Below are 26,288 nucleotides of genomic sequence, written 5' to 3' on the forward strand. Positions count from 1 at the left end.
TTCTCTCTTTTGAAGGCTTCCCTACTCTTTCCTCCACCTCAAGCAATTAGGTCCTACAGTTTTGTTTTAAACAGCTTTATAGAGGTATTATTTGCATATCACAAATTCATCCATTTAAAGTATACGATGAGTTTTAGTAAATCCATACATTTGTGTAACCATCCCCACAATCCAGTTTTAGAACTTAACATCACCCCCAAAAGTTCCCTGCACGCTTGATTGCGGTCAGGTCTTGCTTTCACCCCAATCTCAGGTACCCACTGATCTGCTTTCTGCCTCTATAGTTTGGTCTTTTCTAGAAATCGCATATTAAATCATACAGTGTGCAGCCTTTCGAGACTGGCTTCTTTCAGCATGCTGTTATTGAGTTCATCCATGTTGTTCCATGTGTCAATAGTTTGTTCTTTTTTATGGCCAAGTAATATTCCATTGTGTGGATACACCATATTTTGTTTACCCACTTACCAGTTGATGAATATTTGGGTCATTTTTGATTTGGGGCTATTCCGAAAATACCGCTGTGGTCATTTGTATACAAGTCTTGGTGTGTAGGTTTGCCTCCTCTTGGGTAGTTACTTAGGACTAGAATTTTTAGGTCATATGCTAAGTATATGTTTAACTTTTGAAGAAACTTCAAAAGTTTTCCAAAGTGGTGGGTGCAATTTATGTTTTGTATTCTGACCAGCAATGTATAAGGGTTTCGGTTTCTCCACATCCTTGCTAATACTTGGTATTATCTGTCGTTTATTTATAGCTATGCTAATGAGTATGTATGTGGTGGTATCTCCCTGTAGTCTTTTCAAACTGCTTTCTATTGTAATAGGATATTTTGTGTTGTATTGAATGTATCTCCTAATCTGTGAGCTGTTCTAGGGCTGATCCATCTAGCACAGTGCCATTGTACAAGGTACATGGTAAATACTTAGAGTTTATTGAATGAATGAATGAATGAATGAATGAACAAACTGATACTTAGTATGAGTTCTCAGTTATTTTTGGTAATAAAGAACACTTGATAAATTAACTTCAGAGATGATACAAAAGTCATATCTCTTTCTTGAACCATTTTTGCCAGTTTCTAAGAAGCTATAAACTGACTGAACTAGGTTTTACTTTCTTTTCTGTTATTCCTTGGTGATAGGTAACGGATAAAAAAATACAGATATGGCCAGAGAAGAAGAAAAGAAACTCAATCTCTAAATGACTCAGAGCTTGTGGAACAGCTTGGTAGAGAGAATCATCTGGGTTATTGGTTACTCCAGAGTTTCAGGTGTGGGAGATTTCGTCAGCGTTGTGACTGCCTGTCACTTCTCCCTGCTTGCTTTTCTCTGTCAGTTCTGCAGACATTTCTGTAAGGGGCTTTCCCGAAACACCATGGCCTTCCATCCTGAGAATTCACCAGAATGTGCTGGCTGCATTCGCCCTCATAGTGTTGGAGAACTTTTCACGTGGGGGAAGCAAATTAAGAATGGAGGTGCTAGGGTAAGACTTCTTGGGTTTGGATTCCAGCACAAGGACTCAGTAACTATGAGATCTTTAACTATGTACATATCTATTTGGAAGCTTCTCGTCCTTCGTCTATGAGTAATAGTACCTACTTCACAGAGTTGTTGTAAAGATTAAATACAAGATTTAGAATTACATATCGTAAATATTATTATTCTTTTGATATTTTCCCCAACCATATATAAAAATTGGAATGGCAGCACATATACTAAAATTGGAACAATACAGAAAAGATTAGCGTGGCCACTGAGCAAGGACGACATGCAAATTCGTGAGATGTTCTATATTTTGCTTTTCTGATATCCATGGGTGGAGAAACAGGCTGGATAAGGAAATGCCTTATCCAATTGAAGGCCCTTCCAGCCTCTAACTCCCTCCCCAACTCCTCCTCTAAAAAAATAAAATAAAATAAATAAAAATGTAAAACCATTCTTAACTCACAGACAGCACAAAAATGTGTGGCAGACTGGATTTGGAATGTGGGATGTAGTTTGTGGACCCCGGCCTTAGAATATAAACCGAAATTATTATCGCCACTTAGTTTAGAAATAATTATTGCTTTTTTTTCTAATTACAAAACACCATATGTTCCCTGCAGAAAACCTGGAAAACACAGAAAAGCACAATAAAACATCAGTAACACATTACGCTTTTTCCTTGTAGCCCATTCTCTGTGTACATACACACACTCACACATATTTTTTAATAAAAATAAGCTCACACTATGGAGACCGCTTTGTATCTTTTTCACTCATATAATATTTGTCATTAATATTCTTCTATAACCTGAATTTTAGTGCCTGCATACTATCGTTATTACAGATGCATTAAAATTTACTAGAGCAATTCCCAACGACGTTAAAGTTGTTCTGAATTTTTCACCATTAGGTGTAACTTGGCTGTGAACTAGTACATACATATTTGTACACATCTCTGATTATTCCTTGGGATAAATTATAAGAATTTCATCATGGGATTAAAAAGGATTTACGTTTTTAAAGTTTTTGGTGTATCTTGCAAAATCGTCCTCTATGAAAGTTGCATAGTTTATACTCTCAAGCGGTATATATGAGAGAGAATATTGTTATTTATTGTGGTCTTAGATTTTTACTTGGTCATTGGGTTCGTGGATTTAAAAAATTAAAACATTTTTATTTTAAAAACAATTCAAATATATAAAAGTGTATAGACAATCATGAAACTCGTACCTGCGTGCCCACCAGAAAGATTAAACAGGTGTTAACATTTGTGTCACACCTGTATCGTGATCTGAAGGTTCTCCTTATCTACTACTTTTCTCAACATTCTTTCTTGGCACTTGCTTCTTGGTGTACGTAAACTAACACATGTCTATTTTCATCATCTGGATCTTGTATTAAATGCATATGGGCATTTTTATTGTACTCTCTATTCCCTTAGCTATTCTTTCGTGCTTCTTTTCTCTCTCTGATACCTTTTGGTAATTTTCTCAAATCTGTCTTTCATTTTACTTAATTCTCTCTTCGTTTGTGTCTAATCTGCTATTTAACCTATTTATTGACTTTTTAATTTCAGTGATTATAATGTTCATTTCCAGAAGTTCTTTTTGGCTTATTTTTAAATCCATTACTTTTTTCCATATGTTTTTCCTCTGAATTTTATTTCTTACTTTCATGTCTTTAATAATTTTAAACCTGTAAATTTTTGTATTCTCTTTTTTCAAAATGTAACTTTATTATCCCTAGTTCCTGGAACTCTAATAATCTTGTTTGTTTTGTTTTCTGCTCACGGTATGTTGTAATTTTTAATTTTCTTATAAGCTGATTTTTAGTGGGGATTTTTTTTTTTCCTGTGGGGATCTTATGTGGCCTGGTAGCAAGGTCCTTCCAGAACAAGTTGCATTGCTGCTTCTCGAGATCCCAGGAGTGGGATCCCAGAGACACCAACATTTCTGCTAATTTCTTAGTTTGGCATTTCCTGGTTCACTCTGCTCAAGGCTCAGATCTGGGTCTTACAATTTTCAGGAGAGAGTTTTTTTGTTTTTGTTTTTGTTTTCCCTACTCAGAGCCTAAAGACACACAGAATTGTCCTCTTGGACTCCTTTTTCAAGGGATGAGTTTTTCTCCGCTAGTCTTCCTTTTCACCGAGGAAACACCCCTATGAGGATCCTGCCTTTCCTCAGGGGTTTTATTTTCAACCCTCAGCCTCCTGGCAGCTCAAGGTTCCACTTCTTTTATCCACTTGGCTTTTAAAAATCTCAAATTTATAAATTGCCAGAGTAGCCTCAGAATCATCAGCTCACATACTTTTACTTGGCTTTTCCCTTTCTTTCTCACATTATATTTGACCCAGCATTCCTAGGTATTTGTAGTGGAAGTTGTTTCTCCGCATTATCTTAGTCTGCTGCCATGTTGCTGAACCAGAACTCCCATATCGAATTCTGTGTTTCAAGGCTTTGCGGGGCACCAGTTTCTAAGCACTGTCATGATTGTAGCTCATAAATTCACCCATTATTAGAAAAGTCAAGTGTTTGAGATTTTTGTTGAGACTATGTAGATATATAGTACATCCAGAGAGGTTTGGAAAGAAAGCTACCTTTATCTTCCAACCTAAGGTAACTTCATTGGTATAGGAAGCACCATAAAATTTTATAAATAGAACCGATGCTTAGAAAACAATGACATTGCTTTATTATTATATTATTATTATTATTATTAATTTCTTTTACTACACAGACCAAGTAACAGAGCTCTTCTGTTTTCCTCCTTTCTTTTTCCCAGTTTTCCCACCATCCTTCTCAATTTATCCTTGTCAACAGGGTAGAAAAGAGAGGTCGAAGTGATGTATGGGTATAATCCACTGTGCACTGGTAAAAAGATAAACTTAAATGAAGTGATTTATTACCTGTGGCAGGTGTTCTGTACCCAGAATTGTCTATCAAAGTGAGCGCTCATTGATTTTTCCATACCTTCCCTGTCAGCCTCTGGATTGCCATTGTTCATTAGAGGTGGATAAACGGTTTAAAGTGGCAGGGTGTTCTCCCAGCCAGGGCACTCTCTTGTAGAGGTTAGCCTCTGCTTGTGTTCTAGGGCTCAGAACTCCTTCCTTTTCCTGCCTTAAACCGTGTATATGAGAAGAGCCAATTCCACTGCTACTCTGAGTTACTCAAATTAGAAATAAAACATATTTTATATTCCCATTTTGAAAATGCTGATACAGTCTTCCTCCTTGAATCAAATAGACAATAAGTCCCACTAGAACAGCACAGACTAATAATATACAGCTGTAGGGGCAGTGTCTGAGTAGGTCCGGTCTGTGTTAGATGAAAGATACTGAGCATCCTGTGGGAATTAATGAAACAGGGAGTGTCCTTTCTCTTCAGGGGCCACACGCGTATCACACATGACGTCTTTCCTGTTTTTCTCCAAACCCATCCAGTTGTGTCGGAGAGTGACAAAGCCAAATCTTTCCAACAACCAGGGTGCAGCCTTGGGAGTCAAGATCAGTGTCACGAAGCCTCTTTAGGTATTAAAGAGATTGTCTTAAACATCTTAGAATTTTGAACTGGCATGGATTTTAGGTCATGTGATCCAGTGTTCTAACTTTGTAGATGAGGAATATGAAGTCTGAAAGTTTTTGATAACTTCGCTCATCATCATAGAACTAGTCAGGTGCACAATGAGCATTATAACCTGGATCTCTGGACTTCCTACCCATCACCATTCTCAAGGGGCTTCTCTTCCACTACTTTCCTGGATTGTGTTCCATTTATTTTTACAACGTACCTCTTGAATTTAAAGATAACTGTGCGGTTGGTGGCTCTCATTTTTGAAGTTCATTTGCTTGATCCTTTGATCATGACAAAAGTTCTGTTAATATGGTTTGGGATTGGTGAGCTTAGTTACAATTTTCCTTTTTCTTTTTTCTGTTGTGTGCTTCAGGTATTATGATCTGGAGAAGAACACTACATACTAGGCACTTTCCAAATACACATTTTGCTGGAAAAAAGAATGCTTTTATGCAATTGGGTTGGGGCCAGGGAAATTATTTACATGATGTAATGATTTTCCTAACTGGCAAATTTCCAGGAAAAAAAGACTAGTATGATTACTAAAAAATTGTAAAATACGTAAGTTGTGTTTATATATGCACACATGCATATATAGTAAAATACTGATATTTAGCATTTGTATTTTTTAAACTCATAAGCCTCCTGTAGTAATTCAGGCTTATAAATACCTGTACGTAGCAAGTAACAGTTTATAATAGCTAAAGAGGGATAAATACTGATAATATTTCTCTCTTTGTAATTTGACAGGTAGGGGTAATCAAAAGCTTGATTTGGGTTAGGGTTATATATGTATGTTTATATATACACATACACATACACATACTTATTTTTAATACTGATTAATCACTTTCTTAAATGAATTTGTGGCATATATTTCCATAACATGCATTTGTGGCAACATTCCCTGAGCCCAGAGTACCAGTTCCTATAAGTAAAGCAGGATGTTGCCTTCATACTGCAATTATTTCATACTGCACATAGCACATTGGGGGTCCGAGGAAACAAAAGCAGCTTCCAGAAGTCCTTGACTTAGGGTCAAGAAGCATCAGAGATACCAGGAGAAGCTACCTGAAAGTGTATATGGTGGTAAAAATGCCAAGATATTGTTAAGTGTTCATATGAGCAGAGAAGAAATGTATAGAACACCATTATGTTCATTTTGTCCCCTGTGTTCCTTGGTGGCCTGATTATTCATCTGGCTGAGGTGTAAGATCTTTTGAGCTTCTAACATAATAGTTATTCATAAAGGCATTTAGTCTGATGGCTTTCTCAGAACGTCCTGCTGTTCAGGATGGACTTCATCTATATTTCAACGAATTTCTAAATGGGAGAAACAGAACATTTTTCCTTTGATTAATTCATTGGGCTTTTTTTGGTCCTCAAGGACTCATATGCTGGTGAACTCCAAAAGGAAGTCAGTAAAGGAAGAATGGTAAATTGGAATTGGAACCCATAAAAATCTTTGAACACCGTCCTAAATTCAACATCTGAAATATAGCAAACCAGGCAAAGATTGATGAAAGCCAATTTAAAAACCTGATTTAAAATTGCATCAAAGAAAGCACAGTGTTACAAGTTGTATAAAGTTCTTAGGCTGTTTTCGACCATTCTTTTACAACTCTCTGGCTTTTAAGCTACTTAGCCCAAGAATCAAGTGCTTTAGCAGGTACTGCTGGCTGGATCACAGAGGTAGGCTTTGCATTCTTGGGCTATTCCCTAGGACTACTCCCTCCAGAACTATGGTTTTAAGATTTTATGTTATTGGACATACATCTGTCTTAGACTGGTCCCCAGAGGCCAACCCTAAGATTAGGATTTGGGGAGGTGTCCCCAGGAAGCCTCAGGAGGATCATTGGGAAGCGAGAAAGGGATGGGGGAGAAGGTAATAGAGTGTGTGTAAAGGAATGAGTTGCCTGCTGATTCGGTGGTCAGGAAACAGCCTTGAAGGACAGTCTGGGCTGTGATGGTCGCACCAACGCGAAATCTAACTATAAGTCCTCACTTCACGTCGTCAGATAGGTTCTCGACTTTAAGTAAAACGACATAAAGGGAGACCAGTTTTACCACAAGCTAATGGATATAAACAAGATTTAAGTTTCTATGGCCTATTTCTGGTTACAAAAACATCACTAAACTTCTAAGTCCCAAAACACTTCTACTATTAAACATCGAAATAAATGTGAGCTATACATACATTTCAGAAAGGTGAATAAAAACAAGTAAGATCATGCTTTTACACCTGCTTATTTCCAGTTCAGGGTGGCGGGTGGCCACAGCCTCGCCTGGCAGCTCAGGGCGCAAGGCAAGAACCCAGCCTGGACAGGACACCCTTCCATCACAGGGCCACTCACATCCCCACTACTGCTGGGACCCGGACAACTGAGACACACCAGTTAACCCAGGGCACGTCTTTAGGACGTGGGAGGCAAACGGAGTCCGCAGAGAGAACCCACGCAGACGTGGGGAGAATGTGCCGACTCCACACAGCCAGTGGCCCTGGCCAGGAATCAATTTTTTTTCTTATTATAATGAAACGACACCTTATTGTCTAACGAAAAACAATGTTATTCAAGGACTTGCTATACCTCCTTGGATAAGACTTGACGGATGACGTAACCGTTTTTGCCTCATGAGTGATCTGTGAGATGGGTCTTGCCAATGCCGAGTTTTTCCTAACTTGGGTACAGGGTGCCTAGGAACTAGTAAAATCACCCTTTTGTTGTTGGGTCTTTTTAGGAGACAGAGCTGTCACCCAGGTATGGCAGAGCCCCTCTTTCTGATGCCCTTTCTCCAATGTGAATAAGGAAGAACTGGGAACTGAGCCTTACCTCCGCTGTCTGGGGCATCAGCTGGCCTTGAGTCAGGGTCCCCTCTGCCTAGCTGTCTTCGGGGGAGCACTGGAGCCCCTGAACTGGGAGTCCTTTTGCCAGGATCTCCCAAACACGCCCAGAGCTTCACGGAGCTTAACTCCTGGTGTCGTGGGTCAGGTTCCTTAGGAGCTGAGGGATTCTCATGGAGATGATGTATGGTGTGGGAGTGGAGGAGGGCGAGGGTGGCAGGGCAGGGGGGAAGCCGAGTTCTTGAGGAGCTTGGGAGCTTGGGAGCATGAGCCGCATCACAACTAGTGTCCTTCCGCCCTAGAGTTGGCCCTTAGGACCCCTCTCCCGTGTGAACCGTTAATTGGTTGTGGGCCTCTCTCAGGGCAGGTATAACCCCCCTGGGTGGAGTGGCTCCCAGGGACTGAAGGCAAGTTTATGGACTAGGGGGCAGATGGGACCCATTAGCAGCTGACACTCAAAGCTACTTGTGCTTCGGTAAAGGGATCCTGGCAGGGTGCTGTGGCCTCACCCAGAACAGCAAGGAAAATAGAATAGGTGTTGGTCCTTTTCTAATCATCGCCTTTAACACTATTCTCCGGTCCTCCAAGTGCCCTTTCCAGAGGGCCCCTCTTGCCCTCCACACTCGGTGTCCTCAGGCCTCTCCCTTGAGAAACTCCACTCCTGGACACAGGGGAAGGGAAGCTCAGATGCCTGTGCCTTTCGGCACCTGTGGCTTGAGCTGGATCTCGCTGAGGATTCTCTGGCTCTGAAGAGGAGCGGTGGGCCCCAGTGCTTGGTAGGAGATGGTGAATGCTTTATTCCTGATCTGTCTTTCAACCACTTTCCTCTAGCGTCAACTAAAGGCAAATAGGCCTCAGCAGTGAGTATTAATTTTCTGCCTCAAACAACCCAGCAGCTAATCTAGTCTTATAAGAAGAAAAGTATTCCTATTAACAGGGATTTGACCCTACTTTTTGCAAAATAATAACCTGGCATTGTGGTGCTAAGGACCATCTGATTTCTTCTTGAGCCTGAGTTTTGTTACCATTTTAGCTGAAAAGGTTTTTTTCTAAACTTATACAAGATCGAGGGAGGGAGGTGTAGATTGGTGTGAGTTTCGGTTGTGACTTTTTCATCTTTACTCTGACCTAGAGTGACTGGGGTATTCACTTAGTGGATGTTGTCACCGAGGTTTTTGAAGTGACTGTGTTGATGATCGGAAGGCTCCTGCAAAATCCTGAATTTGGGAACCAGGTTTCATTCTCCTGTGATATCAGCATGTAGGAATTTCATGAGGTTTGCTTTGCCTGTGCCCCAAACAGATTCGCTCTACAAGCTGTTATCACTCAGGGTGAACACCAGCTCTGTATCTTGGTGGAAAATTCAGAATCATAAAAAAGCAAAACCACCTGCCAGCCACGCCCAGGTACGTGTTGCATTTGGATACTGTGTCAAAATATCTTCATGACCTAAGAATAAAACCCCTAAAGAGGTCAGTCTGATGATATTCTAGAAAGCTGTCCCCAGGACATACCCTGTCCGTTAGAAGTGAAATAATTAAATCCTACCCACATTCAAGGGGAGGGGAATTAATAAGCTAGAGGGAGGAGAATTGAAGAAAGGTCATTTAGTTGTGCTAAAACCACTCCAGTAATTAATACTTTTGGAGAGATGCTCTGAGGCAATGCAAGCATCCTGTGTCTCCTTTAAAAACTTCCAACATGATCCTGCCTGCAGCCATGATTACCGTAGCCTCCTACTGGTGATTTTCTCCTTCCTTCTATGTTTATTACTTGAACACCTTCCGCAAGGAAGATTCGCCCCTTCTCTTCCATTTATTTATTTGGTTAGTTACTTGTTTATATCAGCACGGATTCATAGGTATTTATGTCGTACTCTGGGTGAGAGTTGTTTGTTAATATAGAGAAACAGCCTCCATCAGTTTGGTAGAGGGAGGTGGTGAGGAAGAGTGTAGATGCTGAGGAAGAGTACGATATGGTGGATGGAGCGACGTTCCGGAGAATGAGATCCAGAAGGGGAGGCCTTGGCAAAAATGAGGGACACTCTGTTCTCAAAAACAGGGACGGAGAAAGCTTGGGAGGACCGATTTTGACGTCAGGAGGGAGTTCCATTTAATTAGCTTTTGTCTTCTCAGTCAAGATGTTTTTTGTGACAACAGTGGGAAATTGACTTTTGGAATTTCAATTTTCTTGGCCAAAATTCCTGGCCTCCACAGCAGGGTTTCTCAGCCTCGGCACTATCGACATTTGGACTGGGTAATTCTTTGTCGTGGGGGCTGTCCTGTGCATTGTAGGGTATCTAGCCTCTACCCACTAAATACCAGTAGCATCCTCCCCTTCTCCCCCAGTGTGACCACCAGAACGTCTCCACGAAGTGCCACCAAATGTCCCCCGGAAAGCAAAGTCCCCTGGCTGAGAACTCCTGATCTAAAATAATATACACAGTTCTGGCCATCCACAAGATATTTGAACATTACCTTCGAAAGACTAAGACGATGACATTCACCCTGTTCCTGCGGAAAGAACTAAGCTGCCCCTAGCTTGAGCACACGATGTTGTCGCAAGGTGCCCTGTCTTCTTGGGAACAGCTGCTGGTTTCTGAACGCACAAGCCAGATGAATCAGGAGGAAATGGAGTTCTGGGTCTCAGAGGGTCTTTGGTTCTGAAAAGCGTTGCTGTGGTTATAGCCTTGCCTCATGGCGGAGGGTTGTTTTGCTTTCCGTGTGGTTTCTGCGTGGGCCGTGAGAAGCACTTTCATTGTTATGTCAGTTGGAGACATAGAAGCACTTCTCACAGGTTAGTTCCCGAAAGCCCGATGGTTCTGAATCTAACATGACACTTACCCAGCCGGGCACGCACTGATTGCTGGTAAGGTTGTTTCCTGAGAGAGCAGGGGTGTTGGGGGCTTTTGCTTCTCTACACTTCTCGTTTTATTATCCAAAGACACTTGCATTTTGACCTAATTTTTTTTTCACCTTCAGTAAGTTTTTAACAGGACGCTGCATTTCAAACATAGCAAACATGACAGAGATTAAGAAACAAGGCCAAGGCTGAGGCCGAACGACCTTGCACGACCGCTGATGCCATCTGTTGGCGGCTGGCAGAACTGATGTCCTTTGGAGCTTTGTTTATTATTGCACAGAAAGTTGAAAGTTGGCAGCAGAGGACCTTCCTTGTGCCCGGGAGCTTGGAGTTGACAGGACAGGGGAGGGGTGGAAGGGGAGGGATCGTGAGTTTGCTTCGCAGATCAAGCCTCAGTCATCACTGGGTGCCAGAAATCCATATTTGAAATAATTCGAGGAGGTTTTTTAAGGTACTGGCTGGGATGCCACTGGGACCTAAAATCCATTTATGAGTCAGTTGTCATTTAAGAAAGTTAGAGTCCCAGCGCATTGGGCTTTGGGGAGTTTAACAGCACAACAGGGAAGTCTCTTAACTAAAAAACAATCTCTTTGATAGAGTTAGCACGCAGCATACTCATGGAATTTGATTATTCAGGGACACTTAACTCCTCACTCTAATTGAAGGAACTAAGACACTATCACATAAAATAGCCATTATAGTTTATCTTCTTTCAAAGTGCCTTCAAATACTGTACATTTGTTTCTATACTAATCCATTTTGGCCAGCATATCCCCCTTCCTAATACAAAACTGAGATTCCCAGCAATAAGTTTCCAGGGTCCATGTACCTAGTTGATAACGAGCGCCGGAATTAGTCCAGCCAGTGGGTTTTCAACCCTGACTGCCCGTAAGAATCGCCTGGGAAACTTGAAAATTCCCAGCGGTTGGCCTCCCTGCCATATATACTGACTTAATTGAGCAGCGGAAGGGCTGGCTCATAGGTGTTCCTTTCAGAGCAGATGTGTTCTAATGCGCTGTCTGGGCCGAAGTGCTGCTACTCAACGTGTGGGCTGTGGACCAGCGGCATAGCATCATTCAGAAGCTTGTCAGAAATGCAGAATTCCAGGCCCCGTCCCAGACCTTCTGAATCAGAATCTGCATTGTAATAAGATTCCCGGTTAATTCCTGTGCACTATGAAATTTGGTAAAACCGAGAGTTGTCTCTGAGGTTGCCCCATTGGTTTCTCTATTGAAGATGCCGGTTTTTGTTATATCTTTAGCCATTCAGGCAGCATTCAAGGTTTGGGTGGCCTCCATCCGGGGCCCTCGCTTCCCCTGCCCTGTGGGTTTCATGTGCCTCTTAGATGGAAGCCACAAGAGAACCCAGGTGCTCCCTAAAAGGCTTGCTAACTGATAGCAGTTAGAGCGGATTTCCATACCACCCCCCAACCCCCACCACCAATTTCTGGGTGTGTCATAGCGTAGCCACCAAACCAAGACTCCAGTCTGTGGGCTGCCTCCAGGCTCTTCTTGTTGAGAGTGATGGCTCGTTAGTGCCGGCTTCACCAATGAGCAAAGGTTCAACTTGTTGTATTCAACTCCAAACTCTCTCTTTACCTGTAGCTTAGACACTGCTTGTTGGACAGAAGGGAGGCAGTGCCTTTTTTTCTTTCTTTTTTTTCCCTAAATGAAAGGTCCTGGGTAAATGTTTGTTTCTGAATGTTTGAATGAAATTTTAAGGCTGCGTGGGCAGCTGGGAAGCAAGTGGCATCACAACGAGGCTGCGTCCTCGCTGGACTCGGGTTGAAGTTGAGGGGCCTCTTAGCTGGGCGGCTCTCTTACCCAGCGAGTCCATCTGTTGTTTTCCTAAAAGAGGTCTTTTTTAGTTTGTTTCTCAAATCCAATGCTAGACGAGTGATCTTTTCTAAATCTGTAGTTTCGTTTTGGGCAGTGCCCAAAAGAGACACAAAAGTGCCTGTTCGACCTCTTTTTGGGAAACTGAGAGTCTTGGTTTATTTCCCACCCCTCCTCTGCTGTTTTTAACAACAAACCCCCTTTGATGAAGGGCCATCCTGAGCTGGACAGAGCTGTTTTTCCTGCTTTCATTTCTCCTGTTCTCCAAGCTCGCCTCTACCATGTCCTGTACCCCTTCCAGCCTTCCTCCCCACAGGAACAAAGCCACAACAAACCGAACTTGGAAGAGACAAGGGAGGCTTGTCCCCATTTGTGAAATCCCTTGAAAGGATGTCACTGAAAGAGGATTCAAAAGCAAGTGGAGGGTTTCTGTGTCCCTTTTTCTGGAAGCGTCGGGAGGTCTCTGTGGGTCCGATCTGGAGAGACCTGAGTGCTAATTTATGCGCAGAAGCCATTCATGAGTTGCCACCAGCAAGAAGACCTTGCCAGTAGTACGCTTGTCATGACTCTGAATTCAGAGGTTTTATGAAAAGACCCCAAACTGCCCGAACTGGGTTTGTGGCTTTCCCCAATCTGTTGTTTTTCCTTCGTATTTCTCCCTCCTCCCCGCTTCTCCTCCCCAGTGTTTCTCCTCTGTTGCCCACAGCAACCCCAGCAGTTGGTCCGGGGAGGAGGGAACAGACCGGGTTACCTCTGTGTCAATGAACGATTCACCGGATTAGCCACACAAAGGAATAGGCTTCTCTGGAAATCTGATTCAAGCCCTCCTCAGCGACTCCTCACCTCACCTTTCCTGAGAGACTTGTTTCTTCTGGTACCTGGGAATCCAGGTACCTGGACACCCCTGCTTCACCTTTGGAGGCATCTGTTTACCAACAGTGCTTTGTAAACTCTAACACATTTTCTTTATGCTCACACTTCCCCCTCTAAAAACACATGTTCCACAGTCTCTTCTACAGCGGAGGGTGTTACTAAATCTAATATCACTCTAAGTGAGCCGAGAGGCAGACTGGGGAAGAATTAGCCGACAGCCGCTCATGTGGAATAGACTGCAAGGTTTTTCTCTCTTGCTCATTACCACAAGAAAGCGCTTTGTCAAAAGGAAGTGCCAAAGTCGTCATGGAAATAAATGATCAGACTGTGGCAGCCAGATTAATTGAACCACCCTTAATTTGGGGGGAACTCTCTCATTAATATATCTGAATCTCAGTTTACAAACGAGCACCTGATGACTTGATCCACTGGGGCTTATTCTTGCGATTCTTTTGAATCTCAGTTAGTAAACTTCTCCTTAAAGGCCACAACACTCCTCTGAACTGAAGGCAAGCCCGGTGAAGTGCCAAAAGAGACCAGATGAAAGATGACGATTCTTCTGAAGGAGAAGGACAAAAAATAAATCCGGACACATGAATAGTGTTTGTCATTTATATCTTGTCTTCTGATTTCTAAGTGTACCGGTTCCTTTAAATTCCAAGGACTGATTGTGTGTGTTCTTTGAGATATTTGTCAGTGACAGGGGAAGTATGCTTTGAGTAAAGGCATTTTCTTCTGCAGCATTCACGTCTATTTCAATGGTTTGCCTCAGTACTTTAATTAATACTGTTTATGCTCAGTGATGAATAATTCAGAGTCATACAAGCAACAGATGTCAGAGGATTCAAAATGACTTTTCCTGAATTATTTATTATTTCCAAAAAAGTAACAGGTTTGTTGAACAAGTAATTGGCAACACAAATGTAGATCAAGGTTTGTCAGCGGGAAGCAAGGTCTACTACTGCTTTTCTTTTTTGTGCAGATTACTAACCAGGGCTGCATTATGGGAGGGAGTTTGGCTGATAGCACTGCATAGGGGAGTCATTTATTCATCTTGGGTGCTGACTGGGGAGCTGGAACCTTGTTTGACTTTTCAGGTTGTCTATGGATGACAAAACCTGAATGGGAATTCGTCCAAAAATATAATTAATGAAAGTAACCTTGCAAATACCTACCAGACAGTATGACTTAATGCAGGTACCCAGGAAAAGGGAACATCTTTGTTTGTGAAGATAATGTTAAGAATAGAGGTCTAGGGGAAAAAATAATCAGACAGGTAAAGGTTTATGTATAAGAATGTTCTCTGCAATATTGTTTATAATAGAATTTTTTTAAAGGAAAAAATCCAAACATCCCATAGTGAAAACTTGGTTAAATAAATTCTGACAAATCTAGCAATAGGATATTATAGTATCGCCATTAAAATGCTATATATGTATTTTTTATTTAGAGAAATATCAGTATATTAAATAGAAGGTGATATTAAGTGAGAGAAGCTATAAACTAGCATGGTTTTATTTCTGTAGAAAATATGTGTATGTGTTTTTTTTGTAGGCATAGAGAAAAGTCTGGAAGGAACTACCCCAAAATATTAATAGTTATCTAGGCATAGTAGGATCCAGGTGACTTTTTTTCTGCTTCTCATATTTTCTCATCTTTTCAGCTGTAAATATGCATGTATTCGTTATAGGAAAAGGCCAAGCTGCCAAGAGATCCACGACATTGAGACTTAAAGAAATGAATTTCTCTCTCGTTTAACAGTATGAGGTGAGTAGGTGTTCCATACACGCAGGTGGCCTTGTTCCATTCAGATTGTCATGGACCCAGGCTCCTTCCATCCTGTAGCTCCTCTATTCCCCAGGGCCTTGTCACCTGCTACATGGTCAAGGCTGAGGGCCATCACAAGGAGGAAGAAGGGCCTTGGAAGAGGCCGTGGTCCCAAAGTGGCATAATTACTTCTGCTCACAGCCTTATCAGGGACACAGTCACACGGCTACATCCAAATGCAAGGCAGGCAGGAAACAAAATCCTGATAGGCATCTGTGTGACCAGCTACAACACTAGGCTGCAGAGGAAGGAGAAAATGAATTTTTCCAGATAGCTTTCAGTCTCTGCTAAATGTATTACCTGTATAATAAAAAAATAATATAAGACATTTTTAAAGGGATAGAGTTTGGGGTTAGAGGGCTTTGGAGGACATTTTCTTTAGGAACTAAGCAGGCAGAGAAGGTTTAGAATTTGGATACAGCCTTTAAGAGATTTACAGTCTCATAGAGTAACTGGACCAATAACAATTCAGTCATATATGCACAGGGCCAAAAGAGTGGCCAGATAAACGCAGAGGAGAAAATTGGCTAGGATCATGGAATATGGCTTAGGTGAATTGAAAAGCTTGTAATTCTGCTTCATTGAGTTACCAGGATTACTTGGATCTTTGGAAAAAGTAAAACTTTGTGTTTCGTGTCATTTTAGGGTAGCATGACCTCCCTTTATGCCATAGAGGAACTGAATCATATTGTCCTGCTGACCTAACAATAATTTAAGACTCTAATTAACTTCAGTTAGCTGTTGTTTGTTGTAATTCTTTGTTAAATTTGTAGTGGTCTTTAACATAAAGTATCTTGGAAGGGCTATAATTTAAAGGACATTCTTGATTTAATAATGGATAAGTTATTTTTAAGTACACCTTAAAAAATATGGTTTTAACGTTTTAAAATATGATTATCTTGAGTCTGGTATTTCTAGACCACCTCAGAAGGTAAACCAGAAGTATACTATAGATAAAGGTTTTTTCCCTCAACCTTGGAAAGAAATTTTTCTATCTTTGATAGATTTTTAGTAATCATATGATACATTATCTTTACGGTAGGGTCCAGTTTTGCATATCTTCTGCTTAGCATCAAATTTTTCAAGTCTGTAGAGTTTAAGCTAGTAAAACCAAAAAAATAAATAAATAAGTTCTGTTTTTATACATAAAACCTTCAAAAGTCATATAGTGGAGTTTGGTCTCTTCTTCAATCCACTCCAAACATGGTCCCTTAAAATCCTCTGGAGCCCAAACGCCTGTGACTTGCTGTCTCCCTGATAGTCCCTGAGATGCAACCAAATGTTTGAAGGGGGACAGCAAGAACCAATTGGTACTTTGGTGGTTTTTTTTCTGGGAAATTCAAGTTGCAGAAGCCCTATAAGGCAAACATTATTGCAGACGAGGCCCAGATTTGAAAATTGCTGTTTTGCAAATAGTGCTTATTTTAGAAATAACCATTTCCACAGCTGGGAAGAACTTAAAATATTCGGTGATCCCGCTGCCTTCTTTTGCAGATGAGGAACTGAGATGTGGGCAGATCAAGTCACTTGCTGAGGTCACGTGGTTCATTTGTGGCAAAATTCAGAACCAAGGGTCTGACCTTCAGTCTTCTGGTCGCCCGGCCCCGCCCTACACCTTGCCTCTGGTGATGTTAATCCTCTGGGGGTCTCCAGCTTGTTCTCCATCATGGTAGGGGAACCTTCCATGAGGAGAGGGCAGAACTCTTCCAGCTCCTGACCCATGGGAGTGATGGGTCGGCACTGGGATGAAGTGGGAGTGAGGGAGTCATCCTTAGAGCCCAACATCTGCAGAGATGACGAGGTTCATTTCTTGATTCACATTAATAATAATAAGCTCATTTGGGGCAGAAATTGGACGTGCGGCCAATTTTGTAAGGAAGTTTCACAGCCAAAACATCTCTAGATAAAGAATTTCAAAGTTTCTTTTTTTAAAACCATTAGTCAGAGCACTGAGAGTTGAAATCTCACAATGACAACAAAAATATTTCCTTCTTAGTAAAGAGTGATCACAGAGCTGAAAAACAGTACTGTCATTTAAAATAATTTTCTTACCCTTTTTTGATCAACATTAAGACGAGTTGTCTCGTTGGGGTTGTGATTCTGGTTTAATCAATACAAATATTTTGGAAAATGTTTTATGACCTATAGGTTTTTTTATTTCAAAGTCTATAAATCCATCTATCCATCTATTTGTCACCTACCCAACCCACCCACCTGGGCAGAATGTTAGAGTGGGAAGTTTTCAGTCAAGGCCTAGCAGCTTACGTTGGTAGATAGCCTGGGAGCACTCAGTACTTCAAACTGTGGTTTTTCTTTTTGAAAAGCATATAGATCTTAATTTTCAAAACACAGCTTTGTTTATAACTGAAGAGCAGGAAGTTTTATAATGTAGCCAAGACTGTTGGTTGTCATGGAAGAGCCATTCTCCCTTCATGCCTGTTAACCCGTGTCTTTATCCTGTTTTCTTGCCTGCGACATGGGTGCCTACGTGATAGACACATGAGTTAGTTCTTCCTCTCTAGCTTCGCCTAATTAGATCTCTGTTAAGCTGGAGATAATTTACAGTCAAGATTTTCTAGATTAAAAACATAAGCCTTTGTTGAAATATTTGTTATTCTAAATTGGGACCATCCTGACTTTGTATGAAAGAATTCATTTTTAGTTCAGTTACAACATAAGCCGGTATAATTCTCTAGGGGCTGCTGTCGTTAATTTACATCTGACCTTGTTCTGAGAAAAATATTTCAGGCAGGGGAACCCTAATTTAGAACTGGCTGGTTCTTGCTTTGCCACTTAGTCTGGACCTGTGAAAATTAGTCTACCTCCCTGAGAAATCAGACTAAAGATTGTAATAAAAACTTCAAATGCAACCCCAAGTACTAGGATTGCTGTTGACTCTTGGTCATTGTGTGGATGAAAGTGAAAGACATCTACTATTCCCATCTTACGAACAGGGAAACAGAGACACAGAGAAACCCAGTAACTGACCTAAGGTGTAGGGAGACGGTTGCCACCAGGTTCTTAACCTAAGCACTTGGCTAGACCGTCTTTGTGTATGTATGTATGTGTGAGTTTCCTGCTTGTCATGCTCCTGGAAGCATCTGTCGTGGGCACAGTGGGAAATGTGGAGCCAGCTGGAAAGCGTCAGGATTTTCATTTGGCTCTGTGGGTTTTACAGTGGATATTTGCTGGACCATGTGCCTGGGAGCCATCGGTGGCTGACGGGTGTTTCTGAGGGAGAAGAACTGACTTGCCAAGTCAGTCAGGATCGTCAGGAGTTGAGAGACATTGGAACGACAGAAAAAACATTATTAAAGATGACTCTTAAGATGTCAAGAGGGAAAAAAAATGACTTCTTAGGTCAGAAAAGCGAAAGCTATCACACTGCACGAGCCACATGCTGAGGGATGGCTTCTCAAGGACGGCTTAAATGCATTAGATTAGTCTGCAGTGTGGATTAAGGGACTGTGGGATTTAATAACTTGTGTATTAAAGAATGGCCCTGCAAATGTTACTCTGTCATAGAAATGTAACCACTCTAATCAAATTTAGAAGCAATATGAAAATTATTCTTTTGGTGATGCTTCCTAGATGTATTAAATAAAATATCAAAAGTCGTAATGATTAAACTAAACCTTTAGCATGTGAGAGTTATTAAGCACTAAATTCTGTTGCTACAGGTTTTTATTTCATTTTTTGTCTGAAATATACTAAGAAATTTGTCCCTTTACATAATTTATGGTCATTCTGTTGTTTCAACGTGCCAAAAAATATTCTTAGAGTCTTGGCAGTGTTTTTGGAATATAGCATATTAACTTAGTGGTAGACTATATATACAGTGAACATAATATGTGTTAATGGTGGTATTTCATGAGTGGACTTCTCTCTAATGGACAAAGAAAGGAATAGGCTATTAAGTGGCATACAGTGTTTAGCGTGCCTTTAAGGAGTAATGTTGGGACATACACCTTTTCTTCCTCCTCCTGTAGCTATATATCATTCTGCTAACCTTATGTCTGCACCTAAAGACCGAATGAGAAGATGACAGAGTGGGGGTACCGACGTACAGCTGGGATGCTGCTGTCCACATGCTCCAGGGACCACGTCGCAGTTCTGGAGAGCCTTGTAGAAAGCACAAAGCATGAGAGTGGCATTTATGAGCAAGGGGGTCTTCTCCTTCTCATCTAAGGACAGGTAGATAGGGCAAACGTGAGGGTCGGGGGAGGCGGTGAGGTTCTGATTTGAATCCAGACACGTAATGAAGTATATAATTGATTGACAAATATTTATGTGTTTGGGGCGGGTTGGGTTGGAGTGGGGGTATTAGGAGTGCCCAGGAAACCTCATCCCCTCTTGTCCTTCAGGATGTCTCCTGGAATCCCAAAAATGGCATGTTCTCTGTTAAAGAAGATTTTGGAATTTATTTCTAAATATCTGTATATTTTCTCAAAACCCCATAAACTATGAGCACTGGTTAGAACTCATCACAAACAAGTCACACCATTTAAATTAGATTTCCTTTGCCCGCCATGGCCAAGAACCTCTCCCCTTTTCTGTCATTGCTCAGATTTAGAGGAATTTCTTTTATTTTGCAAAACTTTATGTCAAAGAAGCAAGCAAGTGTATTTCTGTGTCTGTCTGAACTCATTAAAAGGATATCCAAGTACTTAATCCAACTCATGTTGAATGATTGGCTTCTGGCTGAACTGTTAATTCGCAAATTCTAAGAAAGAGAAAGTTTACATCTTTCCAGCTGCCAAACTTTGGGCTTCATGGTGAGTCACTGGGACAGACTTTCTAGGCCAGTGTGAATTCTGCTCTAGGGCTGCTGGTATGAGCCAGGGGAGCGTGACAGGTTTATTTAGATGCTGGGCCAGAGCTCAGACACATGGGTTTGGGGACCGGCCTCCAGGGCCTAAGCGACTTCCCCTAGAAAACATCTTCAAATGTCATTCCCTGTATAGGATCATCATGGACTGCTGGTTGAGGAAGAGGGTTAGGACCGCCGATCAGAGAGGAGCTGTCATGTTTTCCTTCTCTGTCGTAGGGGTGCCAGTAAAGGAGAAAACTTACTCACTTGAAAGCTTTGGATTACTGAGCAGTTCAAAAGAGCCATTGCTGGCGGAATTTTCTCCTTGCTGAAATTTTTCTTTGTCCCTAGAATATACTAAGTGAAAAGGAAGGAAAAGATGAAAGATAAGACCCTCTTTCAAAATATGTTTGTGTGGTCCCATCACAGAGAAAACCTGAGATTTCTCAGCTAATAAGTGGCATCACTATGCTTGGCAATTAGAAAAAGGCTCCATGATAAAGTTATTTGAGAATTTCATCAGCTGGCTTGTCTCAGGCATGGAGCACATCGAAATTCACCTCATGGTGTTTGAAAGCTGGCAGCCTGGTTACGTAACAGGAAATGCAAGGCCTGCCGGCCAGTCCTCACAGTACCTTGGGGGAATTTCAAGGCTCTATAACTTTCTTGAGTCAGCCAGCCCTGCCAAATAGATGCCCGTGGCCTGGGGTATGTTGGTCACAGACCTCAGTCTTCACAATTTTGCAGATTACATGCTCTACCTTTGGGATTGTCCTCAGTAACCTCCACCAACACCAGAGAAAAATAAGTGAGGGGCACGCATTGGGTTCTCCCCTACTTTAAAAAATTTTTTTGAAATCGTGGTAAAACACACATAACAAAATTTACCATCCTAACCATCTTTAAGGGTACAGTTCAGTGGCATTAAAAACATTCACATTGCTGTGCTACCGTCACCACCATCCATCCACAGAATTCTCTTCCTCTTGTAACACTGAAACTCTGTACCCATCAAACAATAGCTCCCCATTCCCCCAGCACCCACCAACCACCATCCTGCTTCCTGTCTCTATGAATGTGACTCCTCTAGGGACCTCAGGTAAGTGGCATCGTACAGTATTTGTCCTTCCGTGACTGGCTTATTTCACTTAACATAATGTCCTCAGAGGTCATCCATGTTGTAGCATGTGTCAGAATGCCCTTCCTTTTTCAGGCTAAAACATATTCCACTCTATGTATATATCGCATTTTCTTTATCCGTTTGTCTGTTGAAAGATGGCTGTATTGCTTCTCCCTTTTGCCTGTGGTGAATAATGCAGCTATGACCATGGGTATGCAAATATTTCCGAGTCCTTGCTTTCCATATTTTGGGTCATATACTAAAAAGTGGAATTGCTGAATCATATGGTAATGGGTTCCTTTTTTTAAAAAAAGAAGTGTCATAATTATCTGTAACTACCCTAAGAGGAGAGGACTTGATCGTCCGCCTTGTCCTCCTCCACCCCCTTGAAGCCCACAGGCCTCTGTGGTCACAGGCTCGGTACGGAAAAATGTCCTTGTCCCAGGCTGAGATCACCAATGTAGACCTTCTTGGTTTGGCCCTACATCCGATTAGCCCCCTGACGCCCAGAGAGGGTGACAGTAAATTGAATGTCACATCATAGAAATGACTCCTCCTTCCTCCTTTGCTTGTTCTTTTTCTTTCCTTTTCCTTCTTTCGAAAACTAAAGCCCAAATGCCGGTAAATCAATGGCACTCCAGGTTGATTGTTGCACTGGAGTCGCCTGGTTGCTTACCGACATCCAGACCCTACCTCCAGAGATTCTGAGTTAATTGATTTGAGGTCAGACCTGGGCATGAGAATTCTGGGAAGCCCCCAGGTGAGTCTAATGTGCATCCAGGCAAATGTCTGAATGAGTATTTTCTCTGTCCTTTTCTTTCTGTCTTGTTTTGGTTATTTCTTTGAAACACATCTGCAGATTTGTAAATCTCAGCCCCAAGTTTAAAGACTTTCAATAGACTTTTTTTTTTTAATTAATGAGGCTGCATGATGTAATCGTGAAACCAAGCATGGGGGACCTGCGTCATACTCTTGTGTATATCATTATCTAACCAGGATGAGGAATTACTTAAGTTGTCAGGATCGCAGTGTTTTGTTTTTTGTTTTGTTTTGTTTTTTAAATCTTGGCTTAAGAATCAGAATATGGATTGGAAAACCATTTAGAAGAATGAAATTAATGATTTAAAAAAAAAATGTCTCCTCTAGCTCTAACATGCTCTGAATGAACAGGTGCAGTTGATGGGGAGCAAGAGGGGCTTATAGTTCCATGAATGCAAACTACGCCATGTCCTTGCAATAACGAGCAGGGAGATAAAGAACCTCCACACAAGCACCACTGGGGCTTCTGGTGCCCCAGAAGCAGCCTCAGGGCACTCTTGGTCAGTAAATGAGAGGATACAACAGAGCTCTAACATGCTCTGAATGAACAGGTGCAGTTGATGGGGAGCAAGAGGGGCTTATAGTTCCGTGAATGCGAACTACGCCATGTCCTTGCAATAACGAGCAGGGAGATAAAGAACCTCCACACAAGCACCACTGGGGCTTCTGGTGCCCCAGAAGCAGCCTCAGGGCACTCTTGGTCAGTAAATGAGAGGATACAAAATAAAGATCTCGAAGGATCTGTAGTTAATAAAAAGAAGCAGGAGTGCCACACCGGGCAGACCGTGCGAGCGAGTCGAGGACATTGTAAGTGATGGAGAGCACATAGCAGGATTCTGGTCTGATGGAGCAGAACATCAGAGGCCCCTTTCTTCATGAAAATTGTCACCTCCTTGCTACCATCCGCAAGCTTTTTAAAGCCAGTGTTGCTTCTGGGGAATTCTTTCAAAGCATTCACTTATTTCCCTCTTTCTCGATCCTTTTCGAGGAATGTGAACCAATCAGGTTTTCGTGTTTGCTTTTCCCTTCTTTAGGTTAATACAGCCAGTGCTGTCGAATGATGTTGCCAGGAGCTATTAGTGTAGAAAACCAGAGAACGTGACCCTGCCCTGGACACCTTCAGGCATGGAATTTTACCTCCATGGTGACTTCTTAGGCCCATGGGAAAATGAGAGGAGGTGGCCTCCTGGGGGGGCGGGTGGCCGGCTCAGCCTCTGGAACTGGGAGCCGGAGCCAGCCCCATAACGTGTGGCCGTCAGAATGACGCAGAGAAGCGTGTGAATGCAGCCGGCTGCTGCAGCTGGTGCACTTGACTCTGGGCAGTGCGTTCCCAGGAACCCGCAGGATGCTGAGGACCACGAGTGATGTAACCCAGATCTGCTAGATGTGGGAGCCAGTGTGAGTCATGCTGAACGATTTATTAAGAAACGTTTTCTGGGTCATCTGGGCAAGGAGCACTGGCTGCTTCCCCTGCCATCTGGGGTTGGAGGCACCCAAGTCCACACACCAGGATTCCCCAAGTTCACTAACATCTGTCTAAAATTATAGCCTGGTTCTCTGAGCTGACACGGTAGAGCCCAGACTCTCTGATGGTCCCTGGCTTGGAATGGTTCTCTGAGCTGATACGGTACAGAGCCCAGACTCTCTGATGGTCCCTGGCTTGGAATTTGTTAAAGGATTTCACCACTTTGGGCATTTGAGGGTGGAGGGGAATTATTTAATAAAAACATGTGAGTTGCTGCGAGGTTTCTGTACATTCTACTAAGATCAGATGTGGGATGGGATGTTGTGAGAAGCCAAAAACTTTACTGCCATTGCAGCCACTGAAATGCCTTTTTTTGTTGGATGTGTGCAAGATGCCTCATGGTGAATAACAGGTATATATCCAGAAGCTGTAAGCTGACTTTAAAAAAAAAACTCCTTGTGGATATCTAGCATACAACCGGAAAAGTGCCTACATGCATTGCTGGGTAAAATTTCACACCCAGGTAACTATAGTGGATTGAATGGTGGTCCCCCAAATGAGAGTGGTCTCTGGAGATCTGTGAATATGATCTTCTTGGAAGAAGGATCTTTGGAGAAATAATTAGATTAAGCATCTTGAGAGGAGAGCATCCTGGGTGGGCCCTAAATCTAATGACAGGCGTCCTTATAAGAGACAGAAGAGGACACTCAGAGAGAAGGCCATGCGAAGACGAAGGCAGCGAATGGAGCGATATGGCCACAGAGAACAGCTGGAGCCACCAGAAGCTGGAAGGGCAAGAAGCAGATTGTCCCCTAGATTCTTCAGAGGGAGCCTGGCCCCTGCCAACAACTTGATTTCTGACTTCTGGCTCCCAGAACGCTGAGCGAATAAGCAACCAAGTGTATAGTAATTCGGTATGGAAACCAAAACAGTAACCACCACTCAGATCAAGAAATAAAACGTTACCAAAACCCCAGAAGCTTCCCTCGTGTCTCATTCCTGTCTTCACACCACTCCAGGATAACGACTCTCCTGACTCCTGACACCATGGATGGGTTTCATGCCCTTGGAACTTCATTGCAGTCATCCCTCCTTAATCTTGGTTTGACTTTCCACGGTTCCAGTTACCTTCGTCAACCGCAGTCCAAAAATATTAAACAGAAAACTTCAGGAATAAGCAGCCCATAGGTTTTACATGGCACACCCTTCTGAGCATGGTGGAACCTCACACTGCTTCGCTCTGTTCCTACCCGGACTTGAATCATCCCTTTGTCCGGCGTCTCCACACTGTGTATCCTCCCTGCCCGTTAGTCAGTTAGTAGCCGTCTTGGTTATCAGATCAGATGTATCGCAGGGCTTGTGTTCAAGTAATTTTACAGTAAATAAGATATTTTGAGAGAGAGAGAGAGAGAGAGACAACATTCACATAATTTTTATTACAGTATGTTACTCTATTTTATTTGTTAATCTCTTACTCTGCCTGATTTACAAATTGAACTCTATCATAGGTATGTATATATAGGAAAAAGCGTAGTATGTATAGGTGCCATTTCAGGCACCCACTGGGGGGTCTTGGAACCTATGCTCCCACCGATAAGGGGGACTACTAGAAGTGGAATCCTGTCGTATGTGGTTTCCATGTCAAGTTCCTTCTACTCGGCTGTGAGCTGTGTCCACATCATTGTACTTCATCGTTCTTATTGCTGTATAGTGTGAATATGCCACAATTTGTTTATTCTCCTTTTTGGGGGCCTTTGAGTAGCTTCCTTTTGGGGGCTATTACAAGTAACACTGTTCTGGACTCTGTTGTGTGTCTTTTGGTGAACATATATGTGCATTTTTTGGGTTATATTCTCAGGAGTTGAACCGTTGGGTCATAGGCTATCAGTATGGTCCACTTTAGTAGATAGTGACAGATAATTTTACAATTCGTTTTTAAAGCATCCAGTCGTATTTGGAGTCCTTTGTTAAATGGAGACTCCAATGGTGATATCAGTAACCATTCTTTAATGTAGATATTTCCTAAGGTCCAAGTGTTGGACATAAGATTTTCCAGGATCAAGGCCCCACTTCCTTAAGTAGGAAGTCTGCGATCACAATGAGTAACACTCCATGTCTCAGAAGAGCCAGCTCACGGATTGGGCAAGTGTTAGAGCCCATCGGTTTCTGGGAATCAGAGAGGCTAGAGTACTGACTGTGAATTTTAAATATTCTTAACCCATCACTGGAAAGATGAATAGCACAGCTGCTGTATCCTCCATTTCGAGTCTCTGAAATAAATTTGCAGCCTTTTAAGAACTCCAGTTTTAACTCTCCAGCTTTCAAGTTCTATGCTCTATAACTTAGGAAGCAACCAAATGATATGCAGTATTTCTAATCCTGATTTGATACGTCTGTGGAAATAGCGCTGGTGCAGAGGAATCGACGAGATTAAAATTCAGAGTCCCCAGCTGTCTGAAGAGGAGGTGCTGCTTTGAATTTGCCAGATGCCCTTAGATCCTTATGGAAATAGGGGAGGGTGGGTTTGACCTTGAAGTATTTGAGTGGGGTTTGGAAAGGGGAAGGTGTGGTGGCAGCAACCTAGCCATCATTATAAAGGATAAGTCTTTGTTTTTCTAATACAAAAGCAATGTATCTTCTTGTAGAATGAGTAAAATACAGATCCCCTAAAAAATAATTACAAACCTGACACCCAGAGTTAAGCACTGCTGAATATATTTGCATATATACTGCATATATAAACCTTTCTTCCTGTGCAAACATTTATTTCTGCCGTACTGCT

The 26,288-nt window shown here is 42.1% G+C and overlaps 1 protein-coding gene and 1 non-coding gene across 2 annotated transcripts in view; both read left to right on the forward strand.

The window, feature by feature from the left end:
- Positions 1 to 26,288, forward strand: part of PITPNC1 (phosphatidylinositol transfer protein cytoplasmic 1) — a 208,045-nt gene that overhangs the window by 48,601 nt on the left and 133,156 nt on the right. The gene's annotated exons all lie outside the window — the stretch shown is intronic.
- LOC112480142 lies at positions 1,695 to 1,797 on the forward strand. Its single transcript, XR_003046495.1, has one exon. It is a non-coding gene; the product is annotated as a U6 spliceosomal RNA (small nuclear RNA).

The sequence above is a fragment of the Pteropus alecto genome, unplaced genomic scaffold, assembly GCF_000325575.1.
Source record: "Pteropus alecto unplaced genomic scaffold, ASM32557v1 scaffold134, whole genome shotgun sequence".
Classification (NCBI taxonomy): Eukaryota; Metazoa; Chordata; class Mammalia; order Chiroptera; family Pteropodidae; genus Pteropus; species Pteropus alecto.